The sequence below is a fragment of the Salminus brasiliensis genome, chromosome 7 (assembly GCF_030463535.1).
Source record: "Salminus brasiliensis chromosome 7, fSalBra1.hap2, whole genome shotgun sequence".
NCBI classification, from domain to species: domain Eukaryota; kingdom Metazoa; phylum Chordata; class Actinopteri; order Characiformes; family Bryconidae; genus Salminus; species Salminus brasiliensis.
The window spans coordinates 33,555,604-33,581,927 of record NC_132884.1 but is presented as its reverse complement, the minus strand read 5'-3'; the positions used below and the strand labels follow the sequence as shown (position 1 = coordinate 33,581,927).

Sequence of the window (26,324 nt, the reverse complement as noted above, 5' to 3'; positions counted from 1 at the left end):
GTGGAGCAGTGGAACTGTGTTCTCTAGAATGATGGTTGGTGCTACATTCAATACTTTTGGGGTGAGTTGAGGAGTTGGGAATGAGGTAGGGTGGTGATCAACCAACATCATGGCCTGACTCCTCACACTAGCACTTGCTAATGAAGAAATGACACTTAAATGGCATAGCAAAACTGAACTTAGAAGGTACTACATATTCACTGAATCAAACGAGGAACACCTGAGAAGAGCTAACAAAGGAGCAGGGCTACAATGGAGAACACCTGGGAGACAAATGACAAGGTGGGACAAATGTGGAGACTATTGAGGAGGCAAGAACAAAATACAAGCAGAGCCATGGGCTAATGTGCACATGGCAGGTCAGAACAGAGATACAGAGACCAGAAATGGAAAAAACAAGGGCAAGATGAAGACACCTGTTACAGAGTCCACATCCAGGCCCTTGAGGTTTACATCAGGTGCGTTTGTGCAGGAAAATCACCAATCTGTGTGAGACTCCTATGCAGAGTTCTCCACCGCTGGTTTGTGGGGTACAACATGCCTCACATGCACAATGCATGGAATGAAAGGAACACTACACTGTTTGATGAAGGCATCACAAGAGCTACCCACACAGCAGCTCCAACCATTCAATCAAACTGCACATCTTACAAACCTAGACAAGTAGCAAAGGTGTGCACGGACCGTTAGAAACCTGAACAAGCAGCAACCGCGGGCGTCTGCAGGTACACATGCCAAGTTTCATTATGTGCCATCAGTCACCAAGGGCCGCAGCTTTCTCCTGTCCATCCTTCAACTCTGAAGATTCCCTAGCACTGACTGCCTTCATTACAGTGATGATGGGCTTTGTAGCCCAAAGCCAGTTAAAAGGCATTAGGGTGGCAGTACGAGCACTTGTTTGTCAGCACACATAAGCCGTGCTCAGCTGAGGCAGATGCACCAGGGACTGGTACAGCATGCCTAAAGACAGCTGGGCCAAGAGCCATGTGCACGGTGAAGAAGGAGGTGTGTGAATTATCGTCTAAGTACTGCTAATCCGAGATAAAGCAAGATCAAAATGCCACAACTGCCATCTATAACAGACCATGTCCAGTATTTTGCATTCATTTTCAGTTTCCCATTATTAGAAATCATAAAATAAATGCATATTAAGACATCAGCATCTTTGTGACCTGTGATCTTTTCTGTGACCACATTTTTGTATTTAAAATTATGGGCAATATGCCAGAAATGTACCAAATAACTTTTTAATTTACGATTATATTCAATTGCTTTCTAGAGCGCCAATATATTGACAAAAGTATTGAGAAGCCTGCTCATTTATTGTTTCTTCCTTAAAGAAGGGTTTCAAAAAAGAGTTTTGTTGGACTAACTGGCACTACTGTGCAGATATTGAGGATTTCACTGCATTCAGAGAGTTAGTGAGGTCAGGATGTTGGGTGATCACCACCACCAGCCCATTTTCTCAACTGGTGATGGATGGAACACCATCCATCATTCCAGAAAACACAGTTCCACTGCTCCACAGCTCAATTCTGGTGGACTTTCTCCCCCTCTAGCTCACGCTTGGCATTGGGCATGGTGCCTGTAGGTTTAAGTTGATCTGCTCCAGAGAGTCCTATTCTATTGGCAACACTTCTCTACAGACACTAGACAAGCTGTTCTAGGAACCATCTAGCAACAGCTTAGCAACTGCTTGGAAATAGGAAACATTTAAAGTGCATCCATTCTGTGTTTACTTCTTATCAATGTGGCCATACATAACATTACCATACGACATTTAAACGATTTATGATATGTATTTTAGTGTGAAGTTATGACATAACTAAATTTTGAGAGAAGGGCCACGCCCTGAACTCCTCCTCCTGGCCCTCAAGCCTGTTATATAACCCTGTTTCTCAGTTCAACTCCGTCTTGAACAAACATTGCACCCACCTCCACTCCCTTTCTTTTATCACTAACCACGCTACTCACAAAAGCTTCTACAACCCAATTATATGCATAGTTGTACAAAATAAACTATTTACAATAGAATAAGAAGAAATACTATCTCTAATCTCTAACTATTAATAAAGCTTATATTTAAGGCATTTAGTAGACGCTTTTATCCAGAGCAGCCTTACTGTTTACTCATAAAAATACCCTTAGGTAGTTTGTATAGCCTAGGATCCAAAGATTCCTCTTAGATTCTGCTTAGATACTACTTAGATTCTTCCTTTTTGGTGTAATCTATAGTCACACAGGAATAAATGGTCTAATTATTTATATGGTCTAATTTTTAATACATGGTCAGAATGATTTTTGACATATGTAGTTCTTCAGTATTCCAGAAATACTAACAGTTCTAATAATACAGATTACAGTGATATCATTTTAGGGACATAAGCACATTTTTCAAAACCTTCTCTCAGCAATAAAAGAGTTTTTACTGTACAAACTCCAGATCAAATTAGAGCCGATGGAGATAAACTTAAATACAGTAAAAAGGTCACAAGAAAAGTAGTTGAGATCTTGTGAGCTAAGTTGGAGAGCAAAGTTAGAATACCAGCTAGAGAGTGGATCAGTTCCATCATCAGCTCACCTCTTTATCAATAAGCTCTGATAATACTAATAATATCAGTGTTTAATAAGTAAATAAACACTTACTGCCCTGATAAGGAATTTTCATTTTAATTTATATATATATATATCAATATACCATACACAGCCAAAACATTAGCTTTAATAAATACCCACTCTCCAGTTTAGGAGGTTCACCAGTGTTGCAGGGTACTTCACAAAGACAGAACATGTAAAGCAGCTCTACATAGAGTCTAGAATGCTGCCAGTGGGACCTGTCAGTAAAAAAAAGCATTTGACTGTGATTTGAATGAATTAGCAATGAGCTACCTGAGACAGGCTTGCAGCGTGAGCTGTGTGTGTGTCAGGCATAATCACTGCACCATTTGCAGCATTATAAAATTGTACTGTGACTCCAAAAGAAGAGGTAAAGATAATGATGTGGAAGGGCTCAACAATACTGATATTCATTCACAGGTTCCATATAACAGTATAATTAGCTTGGATTCACATTGGCTTTAATAAATAGCATTAATAAAGCTAAAGAAAGATAAATAAAGAGATAAGTACATTTCTGCTATTAAAATGATACAGGAAGCAGTGTAAATGTTAACCAGACAGAAAACCCATTTTTAGAAAGGAAACCCGCTATAATAAAATAATCTGAAGCCTGCAGTAAATATGCTTATCATATATCAAATAGATCACTATATCAGAGAGGTGAGTAACACTGTACAGGCCAAATTACACCCAGCACTAAGATAAGGTAAGACCTAATATGGACATGTGATTGAATATCGCAATATTATGCAAACATACAATGCAAATATGCATTAACACACACACAAACACACACACACACACGCACATGTTTGTAAAGCATGCATAGTAACAGACAGTCATTAAACAAATTAGTTTTCCTTTAAGATTACGTGTTGCACACATGCAGCGCAGAACACACTCACCTGTCGTACTGTTCCTAACTACTGCAACACTGCTGTCTGACTGACTTCAGCTTCCACTAACAACACACACCACTGTTAAGCTCAGGACTAACAGCTGATCTTATCAGAGGGGCGGGGTGGGGTGGGGGGGCAGCGAACGAGAGAGAGAGAGAGACAGCAGCATGAGAGAGAGCAAGAGACAGCAGAGACAGAGCAGAGAGAGAGAGAGCAAAGTGATCCAAAGCAAGTAAAAGAGAGAGAGAGAGAGAGAGAGAGAGAGAGAGAGAGAGAGAGAGAGAGAGAGAGAGAGAGAGATTACTTACTCTGTAGCTGAACAGGGAGCACAAATCAGTGTTTAGCAATCTGTTCAATCTGTTCTACTGCAAGAAGCCAAACAACCAAAAGAACTCTCTCTCTCTCTCCCTCTCTCCCTCTCTCTCTCTCTTTCTCTCTCTCTCTCGCTCACCTCCACCTCCTTTTTGTAAACTGTCTCATTATCATTGTATTGTATTTATTAAAGACTCTGTGACTCATTCTTCCTTTCTTACAGTTTTTCTGTTCGTCCTCTTTTTGGTTGCTACTGGCACAGTTAACCCTGTCTAAGTGAACACTACTTAGCATGTGCCTCTTTCCAGGGTGTATGTGTGTGGGTGTGTGTGGGTGTGTGTGTGTGTGTGTGTGTGTGTGTGTGTGTGTGTGTGTTTGTGTGTGTGTGTGTGTGTGTGTGTGTGCATGTATGACTGTGAGTGTAATTCAAGCCTGAGTACTTTTAAAAGGACTACAATTAGACGACTACTCAGTCCTCTAATTGACTCCAAACAAAGGGTAGTGTCCAGATAGTTCTCATGAGTCCAAACTGCGTTCCTGCAACTCTGCAAACTCAAAAAAAAAAAAAAAAAAACATCACTGAACGCACCAAAATCTCCAGCTTAATTGTTGGTAGAGGTCAATGTAGTCTATATGGACAAAAGTATGGGGACACCTGCTCATTCATTGTTTCTCCCAAAATCAAGATATTAAAAAGAGTTTATCCTGCTTTTGTTGGAGTACCTGTCTCTGTACTGTCCAGGGAAGGCGTTTTACTAGATTTTTCTTTTTTACTAGATTACTATATTTTACTTTTGGAGCACTGCTGAAAGGAAATGGTAGCATTCAGCAACTAGAGCTAAAGTCAGGATGTTGGATGATCACCACTCCACCTCATCTCCAACTCCACAACTCATCCCAAAAGTATTGGATGGTGCACCATCATTCCAGAGGACACTGTTCCACTACTCCACAGCTCATTGGAGGGCTTTATACCCCTATAGTCTACACCTGACATTAGGCATGGTGCCAATAGTTTCTTGTTTATCTGCTCCAGAGAGTCTTATTCCATTGGCAGTACTGTCTGCACATCTGTGTCAGCAATTGGTGCACAATGAACTAACTGAATGCATTTATTAGAAGGGATGTCCACAAACATTTGTGGAGTATATTGAGTATATCTCAGTAATTAATCTTAAGCCTCTTTATCCAATACCTATTAGGAATTCCCACTGCGACAAAAAATGATCCAGATGAATTGTTTCAAATTCACTCCAATTAAAAGTGTGCATTTTGAGGGGATGTATGAAATATAATAATAATAATAATAATAATAATAATAATAATAATAATAATAATATCATCATCATTTTCATCATTTCTTGCATTATTTTATTATAATATAATATTGTTAGGTTTCCATATACATTGATATTCAATGTTTATGGCCATCCATGGTCAAATTTTCCATTATGTGAATAGCTGAGTGAGTAAAAGATGACCTGATTTCCAAAAGGCAAAAAGTTGAAGGGTAACTTTTATAAGTATGCCTTTTATAATTTCAAAATAGCACAAAAAGAAAAAAAGCCTGAAGCAAAAGTCTGAGCACCCTGCATGATCAGGATTTAATAACACCCCCTTTGGCAAGTATCACAGCTTGTAAATGCTTTTTTAGCCAGTCTTTTAGGGGGTTTGGCCCATTCTTCCTTACAAAGTTTTCTAGTGCTGTGAAATTCTTATGACGTCTGGCTGCCCTTCTCTTTTGATGTCTCTCCAGAGATTTGCACAATGCACAAGCCCAAAGCATGACTGATCCACCCCTGTGCTTAACAGTTGGAGAGGTGTTCTTTTAATGCTCTTCTGCAGCCTTTTCATCTCCAAGCATACCTTTGCTTATTGTGGTTAAAAAGCTCTACTTTAAACTATTCTACTCTATTGTAAGCCCAGTCCACAGGGCCTGCTTCCAGAACAATGGGTTTCTGAGATGTTCATTTGAAAACCTCTGATGTTGTACTTTGAGGTGAAGACGGGCACCACAAAGGATTTCATCTGATGACTATGGCATAAAGGTCATATTTGTGCAGGTGTCACTGCACAGTAGAATGGTGCACCACCCCTCCAGAGTCTGCTAAATATTTCTGAAGGTCTTCTGCAGTCAGACTGGGGTTTTGATTTGCTTAAAAGCAATTCTCTCAGAAACTTTTCTTGGTCTCCCAGACCTCCTGTTAACTGCTATTTCTTAATTATGTTGTGAACTAAGGAAACGGCTACCTGTAAATGCTTTTATTTGTTCAATTATTTGAATTTTCAGAAAAACTGCTTAACACCGTAAACAGCCTACGGACTGGCGCTGACAGGGTGTTATTGTAAAGTATTATTACAAACTTCTATTTACCAGAAAATAGCCCCATCCGTTTGCCAGGAGTCATACACCTTAGTGTGCAATAAGCCTTTCTACGTTAAGGGATTAAAGAAGATGACTGCTGGGACGAGGTTTGAGGAGTCAGAGTATTTAAGGTTGCAGCTGTAATCCTGTGTGCACCATGCATAAATGTTTTTAACCGATCTTTCTTTTATTAAATAACGTGCTGGAGGATGAGATTTTTTATTTTTGGCTGTGTCCACTCTCCACTAACCAGTTGTGCCACGAACACATTTGAAGGCTGATGTTATTGTCACTAGCTATAGTTTACTGCAAGTTTACCAATTCTGGTGCCGCATTGTGATCATTGGTAATGTCGGTTTTAGCTTATCTTGCATGTTAGCAAGCAAAGAAACAGGGAAACAAACTTCTCATAGGTAGCAACACTATTTCTTTTCGTCTCATGATTATCTGTTTATCTTCTCATATATACAAAACAGTATTGTAATATTCCTAGCCTGTTTACTAATCTAGAGTGTGGTCTTCACTTTGGTCTGTACAGGTTGTGCATAAAGGCTGGTGTAGAGTTTAGTTGTCAGGTCATATTCTGTGTTCAACAATGGTTACTTTTCTTAATTTAGTTATTTTCTGTTTAGTGGCCTCTCATTTTGAGAGCCATAATTTGGTGTCTAATGCCATATTTTGCAAATCGGTCACATCTTGCCATCATTTACTGTATAGCAGCTTGGTTTGGTTTTGCGGTTGCATATGGTTGTAACTCTATGCCTAGCTGTTCTTAAGATGATGCTACTAAATGAGGGGGTCTGTTATTGCTTTTTACTGCACGTTTGTGCTTTATATTATGATAGCATATAATAATTTAGTGTGTTGCATCCTATTATTTAGCTGGCTGCTGTTGTTACTGTTGTTTCAATAATGCGCAAAAAAAACCTGAATCGATCTCCTGTTCATTTACTCGCTGAGTAGTCCTGCACATGCCTTGGAACATACCGGGTGTTTCTTGTGCATTCCATGAAATTTATCTCTGCCGCCACCACTAATCCATCCAAACAACCAAAGACAAAAAACATCTGACTGGTTAGAAGCTGATGTTGAATACTGCCTATTTATACTGCCTATATGTTTGTGGACATATGCTCATCAAATGATTCCTCCAAAGTCAAGCATTAAAGGCGTTTGCCCCCTCTGTGCTGCAGTAACCGTCCCTACTCTTCTGGAAAAGCTTTCACCTAATTTTCTTTACATTGCTGTGATGATTTGTTTGCTTTTAAACACAAGAGCATTAGTAAGATCAGGTACTAAAGCTGAATGATTAGTTCTGGATCACAAACACCACTATAACTTATTCCAAAGGTACTGGAGTGAGTGGAGTTCCATCCTGTCAGATAACTCACTCCAGTTTCACACCTCCACAGTCCGATAGCTCATTATACATCCAATGGAATTTAAAACATTTATCCTGCTCTGCTGCCCAAGGAAAACTTTCTGCTAGATTTTGGAGCATTGCTGTGAGGATATGATTGTATTCAGCAACAAGAGCATTAGTGAGGTCAGGATGTTGGATGATCACCACCCCACCTCATCCCCAACTCTCCAACTCATCCCAAAAGTATTGGATGGGGCACCAACCATCATTCCAGAAGCTCAATGCTGGGGGGCTTTATACCCCTTTGGCCCATGCCTGGCATTAGGCAGCATGGTGCCAATAGGTTTGTGTTTTCCTGCTCCAGAGAGTCCTATTCTATTGGCAATACATTTCTACAAGGTATAGACAAGCTGTGTTTGTATGTGCATTTGCACATGTGTGTCAGCAATTTGTGCAACCTAAAGCAGCAGAATGCATTTATTAGAAAGGGTGTCCACAAACATTTGGACACAAAGTGAACTAAAGGAATTCTATCTTTTTCTGAAAATCCCACAGGTCTTACCACACATGATGAACTTTCAGCAGCACCGTTCCTGGTAGGCTTAACCTCCTAGTACCTCTAGTCTTTCTGGTCCCCATCATGTTTCCCAACTGATGCTCCACACAGGCCAAAGAGACACAACCAACACACACAACACACTTCTCCGAATCCACTGAGTGTTAAACAGCTCCTCCGGGGCTCTCTCTCCACGCCTCAGTGAGGACGACAGCAGACTGAAGTTTCTGCCTGATTGTTTGCTGGCTGTTGTACTCAGCAGAACGTGACAGGGAGGTCAAACCTGTTTGCAAGGTCTCTTTTTTTTCAGAACAGTCGTAATATTACCTGGGGCAGGTAGGTCTGTAGCTGGTCTCAGGTGGACAAACACAACCCCACCCTGAGGGCTGAAATAACTGACACAAAGAAGGATGAAGGACAGGGTAAGACAATGTTCCCTCTTTCGTTCACGTGTACAGAGAATGGAATTGGATCTGAAGCAGTTTCAGGATAAGAAGGTGATGCACATTTAAGAAAAAAACTATCAGTGAATGACCTATGGCTCTGCAATTTAGTCCAAACAAGAAACCCAGGCCTCCTTTCACACATCTATGCTGTTTTTTTTAACATTTGCTGTAATTAGCCAAGAACTTGATGTCATGGTAGTTAGAGAGAAGAAATGTTCTCATTAACCTTACTGGCACGCAAACTGTGCACATGCCACTTGGTAAAAGGGGACCCGCTGAGCACTGAATCAGGCCACAATGTGAATCATTACCACAGTGTTGATAAAAAAGATTCTCCTAATGAAGAACACATTTTGCTCTGCTTGTTTTTTTCACTCAATAACTGTTCTGTGCAAGTCTGGCAGTCTCTCTGACTAATGCTATGCTCTCTTTAAACCCACACACACATAAAAACGCACACATATACACCAGTTTTTCTCTCAGAATCTGTCTCTCCTCGGCCATTCTTTCAACAGCAATTGAAAGAGTTAATGAGGCAGTAACTCCACTTGAGGAAAACAGGGAAAACCAATCTGAATGCTTCATTTCTCATAAGATTGGGCTCTGTTTACTCACTTGACTGTGCTTAAAATTGATGTTTTGCTCGTCCCTTTATGAGAATGTAATGGTCATAGTTTTGCGGTTTTAAGGTAGTAGAGCATCATTTTGTGTTCACCTCAGTAATTTGATATCTTGAAACTCTCAGGCAGCCGTGGCGTCATTAGGATTAGGCTATTTCAAACCCCAAAGGAAAAACAATAACTCTGAATTCTGCACATCTATGAAGGTTTAGTCACATAGATTGAGTGTCGAGTTTCGGTAGGTCAAGGGAACTGAACATGTGGTGTAATCTTAAAGAAGTTCGAGCTTTCTTAGTGGTTTCACTGCTTTCGCTTCCTCCTGCTGGCTGATTGGACATCAAAGAAAATTTTCACTCTAACTCTACAGACTCTAGTTACACCAACTGGTGTACTCCAGGTAACCAGTTAGGCTAAAGTCTAAAATACACTGACAATTAACTATTACTGGTCTTTATACTGTCTAAGACCAGGGTGTGCAAGGAGGGCCAGAGTCCAGCACTGATTTCCCTGCTCTAACAGACCAACTAAACCTGCCAATTAACTGGCAAGTTGAATCAGGTGTGCTAGAGCAGGAAAAGCATGACCCTGTGCAGGAATCCAGCCCCCAACGACCGGAATTGGTCACTCCCGGTCTAAAAGAATAATGAAAACTACAGAAACTACATAAAACCCCTCTGGTTTACTGTATACAGACCCAGTATTGTAACACTGCTGTTTTTGTATTCTAATCCATTCCTAAAGTATTTAGACAAAAATGAAAAGCCTTCAAATTCTGTTCCTTTAACACAGACTGTATGTAGGCCTGAGACCTTGACTAATAATCAACACCTATAATTCTATATATATTGTTAAACAGCAATTACACCTTGTGTTTTACATAGATAACACACACAAGCTATGGACTTTTACTCTTTTTCTGGTGGACTACTTGACTGAAAAATGAATTAGTTAGTGACCCTCAAGTCTGGGTTAGCCAAGCTGTTTTTCTTATTTACATTGGTGCAGTGCAGACATAGTTTCATGAACAGGGAATGTTTATTACATGTATCTTGTTTCTTCATCCATAAACTGAAGCCAGGTAACGTTAAGGTCTAATCTGCACAGTACACACAAAATAAACATTTGGGAATAAAGAGGTAGAGCATGAAGCTATGAGGCAACACAGAACATGACACTATTAACCCTTAACAGGGATGAAATGAGTAAACACCTCTATGACAATGCTAATTTATGGTAGCTTTAATCTAATGGAAACGCACTTGAATCTTTTGAAGCTTGAACATTTGAAGCTTGCAAAAGATATTAGCATATATTTTACCTTATATTTTTAAGTCCTAACCAATGGGAGAGTTTGCTGAGCTGTATCAACTCAAGTATCAAAGAGAAAGAAATCCAGATTGGACAGTATGTACTTCAGTATGTGCAGAGATTAAACACAGACATGATTCTATTGAAACAAATGAAAAGACCGAAATTTCATTTTCCTAGTGTCCAGAAATAATTAGACCCTGTGGGTTCCTCACAGCATTTCCGGCTGCGTCTTTGTTTCTAGTGAAATACAACTCATTTCTGTTTTCTTGTTCCACAGCTTTCTTGTTCCACAAACTGCTTCATTTCTCAGAAAATAGGACATTTATCCCCTGACAAAAAGAGAAACCAGCAACTACTAAATATGCTGAGTTTGTGTCCGGCTGACTTTAGGTTATTGTAGGCATCTGGACCAAACCATCCTTTAAAATACTTGAAATCCTCATGGTCAAATTTAAATTCCCTCAACTTACATTGTCCTAAAAGACCTGCTTTCAAAGATAATGGTATCTTAACTGTGCTCTACTCAGTGGTCTGATGAGATACTTGCTGCTGCACTACACACCTACATGCCCACATACACTAAATACACACACATGCACACTCACACACCAGGTGCCAGGTAAAATGATCTCAGTGGGAGAATATCACTGATTACATAACGAACTCGAATCATACTGTAGATGCCATGCTTTTTTAGAATTAGCATGTAACCGATGAATACTGACCGTACAGTAATCAGCTAACTAGGCCATGTGGGTCCAATAACAGCATCCATTTTACTACCAGTAATGAACTGAAGCTGCACTTCTAGCACACCCTTTAATTCTGGAACAGATCCAGATTTATTCTGAACTTACCTTGCGCTGTGAGAGAGAATGAACCTACTGTTCGGTCCAAATGTCACCCAAATGCTCCTATGCTGTGTTACTATTGATAAGTATTTCTAGTGCTGTTCATACCGTAAAGCAGATCATTCTGAGCTCACTCATGACTATGCTAATGTTAAGCAAAACTTTCGAAGCCTCATGTCACACAGCAGAAACCAAAGAAGGTCCAGGAGCATGTGTGTGACGTATTTGTGCAGGATGAAGCAAGAATGTACAGTACTTACTGCAGTAGGGTCATATGAGAGTTATACAAGACAGCATATGGAGCTACAGGGATGTGGCCTGAGAGACAGAACACCCAGCATCTTCTGTCCACCAGCATCCCCAAACGCTCCCTGCCACTAAAAGAGTTGTATCCTACTGTCTATTCAGATGCCAGAAGGGCACAGCCCTGCTCTCCGGATGAAGATTAGAGTAATATCACAAAAATGTAATATATAGTCTCACATTTTCTGCTTCATTCTATGTCATATCAAAACACAAGCTCCAGCCCCCTCTCGAACAAACCCACCCATTTTGAAGCTACATTTCTGTTTCTACTCGATTTGCATCCCTGCATGGATTACAATGTGTATGTGCATCCCTGATACACATGGATACACTACATTACTTCTACGATGCTGCCTGATCTCTGTCAGATATGCTAGTTTTTATAAAATATTGCATCGTATTACCACAGGCGGACATATTTGGTCAGATTTACAGTCATATCAATATCACAAATTGGAAACATACACCAGCCATATATATTACTACATACCAGTGTCACACACTGGGAAAGTACATTCCCACATGAGGACTTATTAGATAGCTCAGAGAGACCTAATACGCACATTGGGAGACGGGACATGCACATAGACCAGCACATTACAGTGTAGCATGAGAGCATATTTACATTTTGTCCAGCTTTATCCAAGCTACTGCTCCTGGAGGATCCATACAGGAAAAGAAAGTAAAATGCAAGTAATAAAGTAATATCTTCTATAATCATGCTCTCTTGGAAATGTAGCTTTTTAAAAAAAAGTTGTGTATTCCCTGTCCAATAATTCTGTTTAATGAGCTCTCATGAGTTTATCAGTCACTACCTGTGTTAGATAGTTAGCACCGTTAACTGCAGCTGACCAGTATTACATGTATCTGAAGCTGATTCAACCAAAGCTTTACTTTACTCACCTTTAAAAATGATAAAATGATAAATATCTGCAAAACATTATAACACATGACTGTGTTTACATCTGTGTCTACTTTCATCACCTCTTGATTTATATTATAATTCTTATCATTTTGAAAAAGCACTTCAGAGTTTAACATGTTTTGTTATTACTGGTGTAACAAACCACAACACTGGTCTAACGCTAAAAATCTTTATAGCTAACATGAACTGATGATACAAAGACAAAATCACAATTTCTCATGTAGTTTTATTCTGCAAAGGAAATATTTCATGCAAGTGTGTGGCAGTAATATTACTAACTTAATAAAATACAACATAATAATAATAATAATAATAATAATAATAATAATAACTAGTCATATTAACAAGTACTATTTTAAGGGAAAGCAGAGGAATACTGCTGTGTGTGTCCCAGTACAACAAGTTGTCTAGAAACACCCCTGGTTTGGACTTTTCTCAAAGACAAAAGTAAGAAAAGTATTCTCTTAATGATATTGGAAGATATTAATTCTTAATAGAAATAAATATGGTTCTTCCATCTAAAACACCTTAATTTTTAAGAATGCACCCCACAAAACCACAACCCTATAGCACTGCCTCTCCTGAGAGCCAATGAGAGCAAGAGTCAATACAATACAGAATCAACACCCCAATAACCCAGCAATGAGCTAGTGCAGGCTAAACACATCATATAATGGAAACCAGCAACACTAATATAAAGTGCTACTGAATTCGTAGTCTCCACATTTGTCTGTCAAATCAGACAGGAAACTGTGATCAACTGCAAAAGAAGAGTAAAATAAATTCAGACACTGTGTGAGAACTGGAGATGACTAGCACTGCAGAAATCATTGGACAGACCTTCCCCAAAAACATATTTGTGCATTATCTCCAATGTCACAATGTGTTTAGATTACAATTATCTTTACAATCCCATATCAAATAGTATCAAATCCCAGTGTCACTGTTTTGATACACCCTCCAAAGTCTCTTCATTACTAGGTCTTCATACAACATCAGACTTCAGCACAGTCTCTACCCTATAGAAAAGCAATGGTGTACTCACAGCACGACTAATGTGAATTTCTGCAGAAATAGAGCAAAATAATTCAAGTCAAATCCTCTCTGCTTGGTAATGGAGCAGTATACTAAGGAGCCCTTGGGCAGAGATTTATTTGCTACATGACTGGAATTTGGAATATAAGCAGAACCATGAGATTCAATCCTTGCGAAGCCAGCTGGGCTCACCACCCATTTGAGTTTCCTACTGATTATTTTCAAAGAACACCAAAGCAGATGTTTTATCCAGAATCCACCGAACTTCTGCAAATTGATCACCTAGACTAATCATTCCACCTGCTCGGTTGCTCCCATCCTCTGGGACATGAATTGTGGCATCCACGCAGCAGCCGCCAGCTGTTTAGTTAGCAATTCTAAGCCTTCCAAGTTGGTTCGTCTTCAAGGTTGTTGAATTTGCATCCATACTGCAGAGCTCTGCAATTATCCTGACTGAGACAACATTCACTCTCCCTCCAATCTCTCCAAGACTGATATCACAGTTTTACTATTTGAAAAATCACTCTTGTTTTCAGCGGCCTCACAACCCACCAACAGTCGCTGCACATTCATATTCTAGTCACACAGCAGCGCCTTGAGAGAGGACAAACATATTTGGGAATGGAACATACAGGACAACGCTTACCGATGCCTCTGTCCAAAACTGTCTGTTGCTCATATATCTGAAGACTTGGGGTGAATTCAAATGTCCTGCCTTAAATCCTGCCTTCATACTTTTTTATACTCAGGAGTATAACATACCACCTAGACATTATCGAGTATGTCACTCACTTTTCGGAAACCACTCAAAAACAGAGTTCACATATTCACTGCTCCCGTTAGATTGATAGGACAGACTACATGTGCACGGAGTGCATGCAGTGCGCTAGCATAGCCTACAAGTTCACCGCAACACAAGCAAGTATTCTGCCTAATAATGACTGGAGTTAAAAATTAGTGAACAAACTGCGCTAGGGGACAAAACACAAGCACCAACGGCCTGCCAGTCTGCGGCGTTAGATTTAGTTGCAAGACCTGGTTCATCCTCACTAGCTTGAAGGTGGTTTGCTTTGAAAACACAGATTTGATTCAATTCTATTAAAATGTATTTATATAGCGCCTTTCACAACAAATGTTGTCACAAAGCATTTACAGAGATCCAGGTCCACACCTCTTATGACCAAACACCACGGCAAGGAAAAACTCCCTCGTACTAAAAGGAAACCTTGGGAGAAACCAAAACTCAGTCTGAGGAACCCATCTGCCTTAGGTTGACCCGCACAGCACAAACTAACAAATAAGTAACATCACACAAAGAATAACATTACACAGAGAGGTTTCTCAAAAAACTTCGAAAAACTTCTGCAAGCCACGTCGAAAATCAGTTGCAATTAAAGACAACGCGACAACAAACTTATTTCACCATCTGTGAACTAACCTTCATGCTGAATATGAAGATTATTAAAAACTTCAGGAGGCTGCTGCTCACTACAAGCCCAAACCAGCCAAGGACCTGCTGGACCGTAATCTGTGACCGTCTAATTCTGTGACCTCAGTAGGTAGTTTCTGAGTTTTCTACTTGTGCACAGTCACATTTTCTGACAGAGACAGACATTATCAGATTTTGTAACTGCACTGTTTCTAGAAGTGTGGAGGAGTGGCGAAAGGTGAGACCACCAGAAAGTGTGACCCCTGTATACAGTGCAGAAACATAGCAGTCACATAATTTACAGTTTAAGTGAAATAGATTCTGAATTTGTTTAGATGTTTAAACATACAAGTAAAATGATAAAAGTTAAAACCTTTGAAAACGACAATAAATAACATGAAATATAAACATAATGTAATATAAATAAAGTACATTCATATTCAATTACAATTTAATGTTAAAGAAGATAGAAGTTTGTAATGCCAGTAACTCTTGCACTGTTGTTTTTGTATTCATTGTACTTGAATGCTTCAGTTTTAAGTAATAAATAAGTAAAAGAAGCTGGCGCAATGCAAGACTTTTACAAACACATTTAAAGGATGAAAAGTATCATCTAATTATCGTTATCGGCAGAATCGCAAGATATATCACTTTTATTAAGGCTTTCTTGTGATTAATCAATTTGCTCCACAAACACAATAATATGGTGAATACGGTGGTCACTGCATACAGACCAAAACTCTGGACCATGAAAACACTGCTGGTCCATGTCCTAATGTGCACCAGCTGACGTCAAATGAAAGGGTGTTTCATACTTCAGGATATTTTTCGACCTGTTCTTCTATTAACTCCGAGACAAAAGTGTCACCAGCCGTCAGAAGCTGGAGTGACAGCTGAAGCAGAGTGTAGTGGACAAGACAAGAGCAATGTCAACAGATTCCCCTAGAGCTCCCGTCCTACATCTGCTCAATCAAGACAGAGCTAATCAATCAGCCTTTGACTGATGCAGCCTAAGACAAACTGAGGGCCTATGATTTAGAGGACAGTGGAGGTAAATTATGGCTTAGACAGAATGGCGGGCTGATGAGTAAGAATGATCCGAACAGCGCTAATCATCAGGGCATTGTAGCTTTCAACAATGCTAATTCTGTCAGTGGTTCTGTGTTCTGTGTGGCTTTTTTTCAACAGGAAAAAATGTTCAGTCTTTAAATTTTTACCTGCTGTCTGAAAGGTGTACTGAAGACGTAGAACAGGAAGATAAGACTGTTCAATCATGACTAGACCCTTCTTTCACTGTGACACATCCAGGAACATTAAGAGTGTGAAATGTGAAATCTTAACACACTTCAGTCTCAATCATGATTCAGTGGTTGCCTCAATAAATCAAGATCATTTTTGTATAATTCAGAATGATCTGATTTTAAACAATTTACTGACTCAATTGAGTTGTTTTTAATACCTTTTCAGACTATGATTCCATATCTGATATACTATGAGAAGGACTGGGAATCAGCTATCGAAGAATCAGCTATTTTATTCTCAGTCCGGTTTTAACCACAGTCTTCAGAGCTCCTTCTGGTGGCCTTAAGGCGCCATTAATGAACATTATTACCCAGCTGGCAGCACTGAGGAATGCTCCCAAAGGTACATAAAAGAGTTGCGGTGTGGAACTATTTTACAGCAGAACATAAAAACAGAACATAATATCTAAAACTATATAAAGCTATCGCTGAAACCCTCTGTTTTACTGGCGGGAGAGCCGCTCACCTTCCTTTGTCCATGCTAAATGTCCACGCTAACTGTTCACATGCTCAGTGGGAAAAAATACAGTTCATCTAACAATAAAGACAACCTTTTAGATCTTTTACTGTACACAGTGGTAGAACATATGGTAGCACATAGAGAGCACTGATTCATGCTAATGCATTTCAATTATAAGTAGAAATACACTATAAAGTAAAACGTATTGGTACACCTGCTCACTCATTGTTTCTTCTGAAATCAAGGGTATTAAGAAGAGTTTATTTAGCTTTTGTTGCTTGGTTCAAGATGCTCGTTTTCACAGGGTTAAAGTCAATGCCAATATGTCAGTACAAAACATCAATAGAAAACTCACCCAAGCACATACAAAGCATACCAAAAATATACGCAAATGAAACTCTGAGACTCTGACTCAGAAATTAATCTGCCCAGTGGAGAAATCGGACACACTTCAAAACTTCATTATACTTGGAATTTATGCTAATGCATGACACAACAGTGTCATGTATTAGCATAAAGTGGAACAAATGTGTGTGTGTGTGTGTGTGTGCATAGTAGATATATAAAAAAAGATGCAAAATAAAGAAAGATAGCCTGTCTCTCTGAGGAATCTGTTCACGTTACTATGCGCTGTGCTGCTCATCTAAGGTGAAGCACACAGAAACTTAAATCCAACCATAACTACATTTTCCAAGCCATTATGCGTGCATTGCATGCTTTGCCTGCATGATCCAAACCAGCACCAGCAACTTAAGCATCAAACTTGACTCTGCGATGTAGAAACTCTTGTCAGGAAGTTAAGTTAGGTTGTCAGCATTTGTAGTGTCTTTGGTAAAACCAGGTCACTTTTAAACCTTAAAAGTCTCATAAATAGTATAAGATCCAGAAGGTGCCAAGATCTACAAATACAATAAGTGTCCCGCTGAAACTTACATGCATGTATAAGATCTAATTAGAAAATGAACAGTATAAGCTTTAAACATTTCATCCAGGGATATACAAGGACCACTGACTCATTAACTGAGTTCCAAATATACTGTTACAACTTCAGATTAATGCTTATGGATTTAGAATAGGATGTCATAAAATGTCCTGTAGGTGTAATGTGTAAGTGTCCCAATACTTTTGTCCATATACAGTTGCAATCGAAACTCTTCAACTCATTGCAAATGAGACCAACCTAAAAAGCTCAACACAACTACTATAACAAGCGCTTTCTCCAAACCCAAAACAAAATACCACTTTAAATGATGACTACAGTTTCAGAATTACTCAACCCCTTCACAATAAGCATCTTTAGTACTTTAGTACTAATCCAGGATCTTCTAGGACTTCTTCTGAAACCAAGCTTTGCTGCACTTCAAGGTATGCTTGGAATCACTGTCCTTTTGAAATGTCCAATGATGCCCAAGCTTCAGTTTCCTGAAGTTTCTTCCTCAAAATTTCCTGATACTTGATTGATTCCATCTTGCCTTCCACACATACAGTTTCTTTAATGCCAGAGAAAGCAAAGCAGTCACAGAGCATCACAGAGTCACTGCTATGCTACACTGATTTTAGGGTGTTCTTTACAGCATAGGCATCTTTCGTCCTCCTCCAGACATTCAGCTGATCTACTGGCCTGATAAGTTCCAGTATTGTTTCATCGCTCCACAGAACAGAATCCCAAATGTTTGATCAGTTTATTGCAGATAACTGAAAAGACTAAAACTCACCAGTCAAATGTATTTGTGTATGAAACTCACCAAACAAATTTCACCCAAAAAACTCACAGGTGTGTTTCCTCATCTCAGAGTGTGCAAGGATGTACTTCTGCTTGCCTTATGTTGTGCATACTGTATGTCTGAGTTTACTAATCTATATGAAATGACAGAAAGACACAAATGAGACTCACCAGTGACTCCTTGCCTTGGAGAAAGTTTTGTCCACTCTGCAAAGACAAAAAACAAAGGATTTACCGTCCACATACTGGAACCTTCTGTACATTTTGTTACCTGAACAAAAAAATGTTCTAATCGTCTCCTCTCTCAGAATCAATCTCCACAATGAGCCATTAGCATGCTAAACGCTAAAGACCAATCAGCCTACTCCCAATAAACTTAATGGCCTTCAGCACCCAATAGTTAAACTTAGGTTAACAAGTGAGCGAGCCTCTGAGTTTACTGAGGTCTCTCGTGCTAATGAGAAAGCAATGAAGCACATCCTTACTGCGAAAAGGCCACTGCCCGTGTTTTTAATTGAAAAACTTAAATATTGGCTTTATCTTCATTACCGTATGAAAAGCAATGGCTGAGAATTTCAATACTTCATCCTGGTAATATGCATTCACAGTGCTGTAGTACATTATGCCAGGGTACACTGATGAGCGAAAATGCATGAAATATTGAGCAGGGCATCAAAGGTTCTGGCATGTTAATGAGAAAGACCAAGGCTATAGCAGCCACGAGGAAACAACTTCCATCTTTACGAGGCAGCTGGCTTTGTGTTTCAACTCTGTTCATTTAATCTACCCCATACTGTTTAAAAGCACACCCTAAGGTTTTAGAACAAAGAGGCAGCACTGCAACTCCAGTGGAGAGGAAAACGACCTTCTTGTAGACAGAGCTTTAAATGTGAGAAAGTTGTGTGAGAACCAATTGTCAGTAATCCTAGAGGACTGACTGAGCAAGCATTTGGTACAGAACTCGTCATATATTTATGAGACAAGGAGCCACTCTTGGACCACTTCTTCAGAATATGTATTACTGCATATAATTCCATACACTGTTCTCACAGACCACTTTACTAGAAATCTTAGCCCATTCTTCATGGGCACTGGCCTCCTTCAAATCCCACCAAAGATGGTTCAGGTCAGGTAACTGTAATGCTCACTCAGGTCAGGTCACCATGATGAGACAAGGAGCAGCTCTTGGACCACTTCATCAGAATATGTATTACTGCATGTAATTCCATACACTGTTCACTCACGGGCCACTTTACTAGAAACGCTTCTGCTACAGGTCCACCCTGCTGGTGTATAGTTAAAGAAAATAGCTTGTTGTCATACACAATATGTGTTGGCTATCCTTTTCAGTAGTGATCACGTTGTAACCAGAGAACTAAACTTGGCTGCATATTTTTTGGGTGCTGGAGGTATGAAATCCTCAACAATGGTGACCTATTATTAGCATAACACATTACACATTACACATTAGTGTCCCTGCTGTTCAAGTTGGGGGTAAAGTTTATTTGTATAGCGCTTTTAACAACAGCACAAAGCAGCTTTACAGAGGGGTCTGAGCCCCAAGTGAGCAAACCAGCAGTAACAGAAAAGAGCAATTCTCTCAAAGCAAGAGGACGAAACCTTGAGAGGAACTAGGACTCAAACTCCTCATTATCCTCAGGTTGACAAAGGATAGCACATCAGATAACAGCAAACGTGTGAAATAGTGACTAACTAATGGATACACAGTAATGAAAACAGAATAGTCTAAATAATAGAATAGAGTCTAAAACTACACAGAAGTCCTGAGATTTAACCACTGAAACCAGAGATTATTGTTAGAGATCTTATCGGGGGATGAAGATTAGATCTATGATTTACTTGTTAATATCAATATGTGAGGAAGAATTAATATTTAAATTATAATTAGTAGTAATGGTTTTAGTAAGACGTTTCAGGGGGAAAGCAAAGTTCCTTTGGAGCGGGGCTGCAGGTAGTGTGTGTGTGTCGCACAGATCCAGGGGCCTGGGGCTGTAGATCCAGTTGTGAGTTCGATCTTTGCTCTGGTCTCTGTCTGTGAGGGGTTTGGTGTGTTCCCCCTGTGTACGTGTGCGTTTCTTCCAGGTACTCCGGTATCCTCACGCTCCCAAAAACACACATGGTAGATGAATTTGCCTTGTTAAATTGCCCCTAGGTGTGCCCTATGATGGCCTGGGGCCCTGTCCAGGGGGTATCCCTGCCTTGCACCCAATAATTCCCGGTAGGCTCCGGACCAACCACAACCCTGACCAGGAAAAAGCGGAAAAGTACATGGATGGATGGGTGGACGTTCTTGTGGTCACAAATTGACCAAGAATGGCAAATGTAAATGGTGGCTGACTAACCGTGCAGAAACATGGGCTTCAGTGTGAGACTGTACACCTGTACATAATGGACCTTTAAGGTAAGTGGGTCTTATGAACTGACCAAAGTCTGATAAGATAAGTGATTGGTAGGCTTACAAAAATATAAAGGATTTCCCCTTTTAAACACAATGCTTCAAATGTCCTTCACTAAGGGTGCACTGTAGAAAAGTGTAGCAAGTGTAATTCTTTTGAATGTAGTCTATAATATCTGCTATTACACATTTTACTCTTTTTTACGATGCTGAAATTAAACTAGGATTATTTCTAACATTTCATTTTTCCTGTTTTAAGTAACTGTATCTACAAAAAGAGTCTTATTACATGAATTACAAAAAAATATTTTGCTTAATTATAAATAATAGATAACTCAGCTTTGGTCAGGAAATACCACTTGAAACAGGCTAAAGTATCTGCCAGTGGAATAAATAAATAAGTTAAATAATCCTATTAAAATTTTAACAAAGTTAAAAATGAGAAATATCAGACATTTAGACTGGATTTGGAGGATTTCACTTGCTAAGATACACTATAAGTCCAAATGTTTGTAGACATTCCTTCTAATGAATGCAGCTTGTCTGAATTGTGCATCATTTTTTGCAGTGCAAGTTTGAATATTAACATACTAGTGCACTGTTTATGGCTAGAGCAGTAGGCCCACCAATTACCACTAGATGTCTCTCTGTTGTCAATAGACCTTCTTTAACTTTTGAGCCTTTTTCTATAGTCTCAGGACAAACCACCTGCTGAGTGAACTGACATGGAGGCTGGAAAGAGAACAATTCACCTGATCAAAGCACAATTTTCCTTCTCTGCGTCCAAACATTTTTCCGTTTAAAGTGAGCCCACTACGCTGGCCACCGTTCGTCAGGGCCAGTTTTGCGCCCCGCTGACCCTGCTGTTTGTGTCTCGGTGACTGCATTCTAAATGTCAGTGCTCCACAGGAGGGGCAGGGTGTCAATCAAAATAGCAATGTGTTCACATGGATCTTGCTGACGGGAGGGAAAGAGAGCCACTGTTGTACCAACAGCAAACGTAAACAGCCCGGTTCTAGACGCAAACTAACAACAAGTGGAGGAGGGCTGGTGACCGGCACTACTAGGCTCCATCTCTGGGTTGATCTGACACAGGCTGGCTTAGTAGTTTACATAATCTCCCCTTCCATGTGGGTTTGAGTGTCATATGACAAACACTAAATTTACAACATTACCTGTACACTGATCAGTCATAACATTAAAACCACTGAGAGGCCAAGTAAATAACATGGATTATCTAGTTACAATAGCATCTGCCTGGGGGTAAGGTAGATATATTAGGCAGCAAGTGAACAGTCAGTTATTGAAATATATGTGTGGGAAGCTGGAAAAATGGGCAAGCATAAGGATCTGAGCCACTCTGGGGCCACTAGGGCCAAACAGTGATGGCTAGATGACTGAGTCAACATTTCCAAAACATCAGGCAGGTATTGTGGAGTATTACTAGTATATACTCCACAACAGGTGAACCAGAGATAGGTCATGGGCGCACAAGGCTCACTGATGCATGTAGAGAGGGAACAATGTCTTGTAAAGTGCATCCCTAGAGCTGTTTTGGTGACAGAAGGAGGACCATATTAGGCTGGTGGTTTTAATGTTATTGCTGATCAGTGTATACGTCCAGTGTGTATACTACAATTCAGAAGATCAAACCACTGTTGTCAATCATATTAATCACATCTGGTTGCAGGTTAATGCCTTAAATGATTCAAATATGCAAAAATATACAAATATTAAAATATAGCCCTGTGCAAATTCACAGGTTTAAAATAATTCATAAGACGTGATGCACTGCCGTTGTGGCCCAAGGACAGCAAGTTCTAATCCCGAGCCATGCTGCTTTGCCATCAGCGTTCCAGAGCCCGAGGGAGCACAATTGGTCATGCTCTTTAGCCCTGATTTATAAACACGCAGAAGGTGTGTGAAGGAGCACAACACATGAAGACAGGAGTGAGGGCAGGAGTGATTGAATGCAATCGATACAGTGCCCTCCGTGTGAGAACACTCTCCCTCTCTCTCTCTGTCTCTCTCTCTCTCTCTCTCACACACACACACACAAACACACACACACACACACGAGTAACCACATGCACACTGCACTTAGCTTGACCTCTCTCTGAGAACAGGCTTAAATAAAGATGGAAAGAAGAGAACAAGCAGACCAAAGCAGTCTGGAAGAGCCTGGTTAGTTGAGGCCAATGCATGTGCATGAATGTCACGGAACAGCGGGATCAGCCATTAGCGCAGTGCCATCTCTAATTCTCAATTAAGGGCTGATGCAGTGCATGGTGTCACACAAACAAAAATACAGCAACAAAACCACCGTTATCCGTTAATGGCAATTTCCTCTGCTATAAAACGATCATTTCCACAAAGTGGGGGGAGGGCAGCTAATTGGTCTCTGATGCCAATGTTTTAGTCAGACAAGATTCTGTTTAATGTGACGTGACTAAAGCATGCTTTTAGCTTCAGCAAATTACTGACAGCATAATGAATGAATAGGAAGACACCTCAGTTCAGTGCTCTGTTACACTGTTAAATGTGTAATGTCTACACATCTGGCAGTTGTTCTTCACATTGAGTCAAAAGTTCATCATGAAGGAACCAATAGAAACGCTCCAAATTGACCTGAAATAATTTATTTGTGTGACAGTGTCAATTGACTATATATCATTATCCACCAATCTGTTTGCAGTACTCGTGTTAAGCGTTAAACTACACAACACCATAAAAAGGTTACTGTGATGGTGATTGTGCCTGGTTAAGTGCCAGAATAGACATGCTATATCAAAGAAAACCAACAGTGTATAAAATATAAATTCAAATAATTGGTTAACAAACCATATCAACACAGTATCGGATGTATGAAATATTAATTTATTGCCAAATATAATGGCCAAAAAGTGAAAGAAAAAGCATCCAGACTTGCAGGTAGTCCCAGCACTTCATATACACTGATCAGTCATAACAGTAGTGCCTCTTGCCTCTCTTATGTTGGCACAGCAGGCCTGATCATTCGAGGCATGGACTCCACAAGACCTCTGAAGGTGTCCTGTGGTATTGTTCGCAGCAGATCTTGTCCTGTCCTGTAAGTCCTGTAAGTTGTGAGGTGGGGCCTCCATTAGCATCAGTGAGTCTGGTTTACCAGTTGTTCTTTCTTGGAACACTTTTGGTAAGCACTGACTACTGCATACCAGGAACACCCCACAAGAGCTGCCCAACGTTTTGGAGATGTTCTATGCTGCCATTAAAAACTGACCTGACTGTTCAATTACTGCCTAATATATGCAGCCCCTTGACAGATATCACTGTAGATGAAGATAATCAATGCTTTTTACACTTCACCTGATGTAAATGAAATGGCTGCACATTGTTGATGCATTTGATTCTTGACAGAGCAGTTAAATTGTATCTCTTCAGTATATGACATTTTAGAAACTATACAGGATATTAAATTCTGTATCAATGTGCTTTGAACACCCTGTCAAAAAATGCCCTCTGAAGGGTAGCTGAATTTTGCTGCAAGCTGCAAGTTTGCCATTACACTTGCACATTACAGACATCACAGTCTGAATCAGGTGTTTTGTTTTGTCTTTATAGGGTAAATCGAACAGTGTGTTAAATGAATCTAGTCCTGTATGTGCTAATGTTTTAGTATGGTCAAGTTATGTTCTATGTATTTCAATGTAATTGCTCTACGCACCCACAACCGACAAATTCGGATATATGCATGTCCACCTTTTTATCATATCATAATGTATTGTCAAACAGTGTTTTCTGATTCTGAAAGTACAAGATTGCAGTAACGGAGTTGAGTCTGTGGCCATGGACCCATATTTACATGTAACATGGTAGTGTTGCATGACCAGTTCTGTTTGCAATGCTACTTACACATAAGCACATTTAAATCTGACACTAGATCTGAATCTCATGCTTGCTTGCCAGAGACTGATACATACGGGCATCTTGAAAAGAATGTCATGCAGCTTTTGAAACTAGCAGCAATATGGGCCAGAATGCAGTCCATACTTTTCACTCAAATGGAAAAATTAGGGCCTTGTTGCCAACATTGTCAAAAACTAATATATATGACAATTGTAAAGGAATAATAACCCTCATGGTAAGTCATGGAGGCCTCTTACCCCCTTACAAACAATACCACCACATGGTGTTCTGTACTACACTTGCTAAGACACAATTTCCCATGCTCTTTTACACACTGTGGGACCTTTTAAAGAGAACATTCAGTACTGAAGCATTTAGTAGAAGACAGCAGACACTTAGTTCTATGTCCTTGATGCATAGCCTGTATGTTTTAAGAAAGCCCATTGTCTTGTTTAGCACTGACCTTGGTGACAAATGTTAATGCTAATTTAATAACAGCACGATTGTGAAAGTTTAAAAAACAAAGGTTAGTTTATGCACCTTATGGACAATTGTGTTAACTCCTTAATATCCATATTTGGGAGCAGTCTTACACTTGTGTAGACATGCAACTGTATGCTAGCTTCACAGTTGCAGAAGTTTCACAGTAACAAATGTTTTACAGTAGTTACTAAGTAATATGTGTGAAGATTAATAACTAATACTAATAAGCTTAAGGTTGACTAGGGTTAATAAAAATACTCCAGTGATTTTTTTATGTGATGTTCAGTTTCCACATCTGTAGCATTTCTTCCATTAACCATGAACAATAGAGGACAATGTGCCACTGCTGAAGCAACAGGTGCAAGACAAGACAAGACAAGATTGCTCTTAGTAAACAACACTACACAACAGTTGTGGTATTTATATTAATTTATATTTATAATATATATTATTTATATTAAAAAGTTAACCAACAGCACGTGTATTTGCATTTCTACACACACACACAATCTCACAGGTTGACTGCTTTTTTCTCTTACCCTCCATAAGCTCCGAAAGTGAAGCTCCTCTTCCTGTAGGCCATGATGTGCAAACCATTCAATTCTTTAAACCAGCACAGCTTTGAGCACATCAACAGTTAGTTACTCTCTCTCTATCTCGCTCTCTCTCTCAGCTGACTGACTCAATCTGTTTGCTAATGTCCTGCGCCTCAGTCTCCATGCCCCTCCTTTACTGCCCTTCCTCCCTCCTCCTCAAGCTCCCACCCTCAAGCCTCTCCCCTCTCCTGAGCAGAGAGGAGAGAGGTGTGTCCACTCATATCAGTATCCACGGCTATGAGCAGGTTGCTTGGAAGGAAACTCATTGCCTTCTAGTCAGGGATAAGCAGACAAGCAGCTACTCAATCTCTTTCCCCTCCACTAGGCTTATGGCTCCTCTCAGAGCGCTCTCAGCCGTGGGGAAAATGAAGCATCAGTTCTAACTAATGGAAATTCAATCGTGTGCCACCTTACACAGATGGC

General features: G+C 39.8%; 1 protein-coding gene across 7 annotated transcripts in view; it reads right to left on the bottom strand.

Moving 5' to 3' along the window:
- The window catches only part of rap1gapb (RAP1 GTPase activating protein b), a 102,804-nt gene that overhangs the window by 31,417 nt on the left and 45,063 nt on the right, over window positions 1-26,324 (bottom strand). For 6 of the 7 annotated variants that reach the window (XM_072684693.1, XM_072684690.1, XM_072684694.1 and 3 more), the window contains one exon: window positions 18,693-18,728. The gene's annotated coding sequence lies outside the window, so the exon portion shown is untranslated. Of the gene's footprint in view, window positions 1-3,524; window positions 3,612-18,692; window positions 18,729-26,324 lie in introns of those variants that run through there. The other variant, XM_072684691.1, reaches the window with a different exon arrangement.